Here is a 3,053-nt window from a genome sequence, read left to right as displayed (position 1 = left end):
TCCAGCTCCAGAGTCCACGCCCTTAGACAGCTTGTGTGCTGCTTCCACAGAGAACTGATTTCCCCATCCCTGCCCCAGACTCTGCAATTCTGCATACCTCTGATCCATGAGGGAAAGAAAGGAAGGACTTGAGATCCTGGAACCCTATCTGAATTCCATCCCCAGACACCTGAAACCCTGGCTGCCCCGTCGGCTGATGGCAGTGAGAGGCACCTGGCCAAGGAAGAGGGTGGCCACCTGGGAGTTGGGAGGGGAATACAGGGGGGTTCCTGCTCATTGCCCTACAGAGATTCTCCAGGGGAAGGTGGCCTCCATCCCAGCTGAGCAGCAGAAGCGAGAGGCTGGAGGAGGCCTGGTGTCTGGCCTGTCACCTGTCCCCGCATAAATGTGTTAGCTCAAGGGCACCCTGACCCTTGGCAGCTTCAGTGGAAAGTCAGCTTCAGTGGCAATGCCTGTCCCCCGGTGAGGGTGGGGGTGTCTGTCTCAGGGGCCTCCGTCTCTAGGTTCGGGTTTGGCTTCATCCTCACATGCACCCCTCTCCAAAGGGAAGAGGGAGCCTGGAACCTTCTGGGCATGTGCATGCGTGTGGAACTAGGACACCTCAGTCTCGGGAGGGTTGAAGTAATGTGAAAATTCTTTGACCATGACCTTCCCCTGGGCCTGGCTTCCCATCCTTCTCCTTTAGCGCCCCCTCCCCCTAATTAATCCTGGATTACACTAAAGCTTGTTGGGGTGTAAAGATGTCCTGGTTATGCCTTTCCCTTCTCTCCAGGCCCCTCACCTGGTTTCCTCCACCAGCCTGCAGACAGAGTTAATCCTCCCGGAGCCAAGGGATGTGAAGCACCCAGCCACAGAGGGCAACCAAGGGCACAGCAGAGAAAGCCTAAGATCCCCGTCTTCAAGGATTGCTGGGGCGGAGGAGGGCTGGCACTGCCCATGCGAGGCACGAGGGAGTCAGAGCTCTCTCAGGACACACACCTTCTCCCCTGTCACTTATCCTGCAGAGAGGACTTGGTGACCAGACAGGAATTTCTCACTGGGGCCACATGGAGGACCACCAATTCCTATCTTTGCTCAACTCACTGAAACCAGCCTTTTTTTTTTTTTGGCAATAGAAATTAAATGGTTCATTTACTAAAACAGTAGAAAACGGTGAAGAAACATAAAGTACATACACTCAGGAGCTAAAATCCAAGATTACATACATTCTAAGATGCTGAAACCAGTCTATTTTTCAGAGACTCCAGGTTAGCCCAGGAGGTCAAGACTGGGGACAGCTACCGTGGGACTTTGCCCGGGAGATGCTTCAACCAGGCCATAGGGAGAAAGGTGATGGGGTGCTTGGTGGTGCCCTCCATCCCACTCCCTGCCATGGCCTAGCCCTGGGGAGCCAGCCAGTCTGCGGCCTACCGGGTACAGGGTATCATCCGCTTAAGAACTCCCTGGATGCCAGTCCTCCAAGGTAGGCAGCAGCTTCTGCATGTTCCCCACCCATGACTGGAGGCTCGCTGCCTGCAGATACTGCCTGGTTTGTTTCTGAGCAGCCTCGGCTGTTTCAAAAGTTCTTTCTGGGACAGCTGGACTCAGCCTACTGCTGGTCGCGCCCTCCTCGGCTTGTCCCCTTCCACCTTCCACACTGGGAGTTGCTCATGCTGCCCTACTAGGCCACAGGAACCCTGTTTAAGTTTTTTCTCCATGACAGACCTTCAGGTATTTAAAAGCAGTAACCCTGTCTCCTCTGGTTGGGCACTCAGCCAGGCTAAACATTCCAGGTCCCGAGAGAGGGTGCTGGAGGAGGGTGCCCCTTCGCTTGGCAAGTTCACTCCGCGATGCCTGTTGTGGACACGGGGTCAGGCCTCCGGCACCCAGGAAGGGGGCCGCCTGGGGCTCTCGGTTTCCCTCGGTAACCCCTAGGTCAGTGGGGGTGGGTGGCAGCCTGCTGGGATCAGAACTGAGAGCAAGGGCCCTGGCTCCTGCCTCTCACATGCTTCAGACTTCTCCCAGCCTCCCCTGTGTCTTCTCCGATAAGAGTTTCCCTAAGTCGTGTCCCAGACAAGTCAGGGTGCCTGGGCTCGTGAGAAAATCAGTGCTAATTTTAGTTAGAACAATCTACCGCAGGCTGCCGCCCGGTTTTGCAAATTGCTTTCCTTTCTCCAGGGAACCAAAGAAGAAATGGCTTAGCTGGCCAAAGCTTTGAAAACTGGTCTGGATGCCCACCCACTCCCACACAAGCCCTCTGCTCGCTCCCTGGGGGCTCTAGGGCTGAGATGGATGCCCTTGGAGGAGGAGGGCGCCCTGACCCCCACCACCTGGACCTGACCCTCGGGTGACCTGGAGACTGCCTCTTTACTGAGGATGGCACCGCAGGTGAAGAGGGCAATTGCCCCCTGCACTGAGGGGGAAGGGGCCAAGGGCAGAGAGGGCTGCACACTAGTGGCCCAGGAGATGAAATGTCTTTCCAGCTCCCTCTTTTCCTTCCTTTCTTCCCACCAGCCTTCGCCAGGTCTTCCCCGCCCCCCCCAGCCCCCTCTGCCTGTCATCCACGGCCACCTCCTCCCTGCCTCTGATTTCCCTTCATCCTCCTCTGTCCATCACTGTCCCCCACTCTCCCAGCCCCCACTCCCTCAACTGCATGCCAACCTCCCCAGGGATCGGGTCACTAAGATCTGGTCCCCAGTAAGGGATAGGCCAGCGTCGCGCTCTCACCCATTCCTCTCCTGCTCTGCCAGGGGCCAAGAGCCCCCCTCCCTCATGCTCTTCAGGCGCCGACCCCCAAAACACTCTCCCGCCCCAGCCGGCATCCCTCATTCAGGTCCGGTCCACCCCCGCCCCTCCAGCCCCAGGCTGGCCCCTGCAGTACTCACGCTGACCGGACTCTGCCGGGACCCGCGTGGAGGGGGGTCGCCGCTATCTCCCCAGACCTTGCGGCGAAATCCGCTGAGGGTCCGAGGGCGCTGGGGGCCCAGCGCGCAGAGTGCTGGTCGCTCGCTGGCCTCTCCGCGCTTGGATGGGATCAGGTGGCAGCGTCGGCCCAGCTCCACTGCTCTTGGCTC

At 58.3% G+C, this 3,053-nt stretch overlaps 1 protein-coding gene across 1 annotated transcript in view; it reads right to left on the bottom strand.

Annotated features, from left to right (window-relative positions):
* The window catches only part of GAL3ST3 (galactose-3-O-sulfotransferase 3), a 10,774-nt gene extending 7,721 nt beyond the window's left edge, over positions 1-3,053 (bottom strand). Inside the window, exon 1 of the mRNA XM_010837767.1 lies at positions 2,865-3,053. The gene's annotated coding sequence lies outside the window, so the exon portion shown is untranslated. The remainder of the gene's footprint in view (positions 1-2,864) is intronic.

Source organism: Bison bison, unplaced genomic scaffold (assembly GCF_000754665.1).
Source record: "Bison bison bison isolate TAMUID 2011002044 unplaced genomic scaffold, Bison_UMD1.0 scf7180017864080, whole genome shotgun sequence".
In the NCBI taxonomy this organism is placed as follows: domain Eukaryota; kingdom Metazoa; phylum Chordata; class Mammalia; order Artiodactyla; family Bovidae; genus Bison; species Bison bison.
Note: the sequence above shows the minus strand (reverse complement) of the source record. Positions and strands in the feature narration are given on the sequence as shown.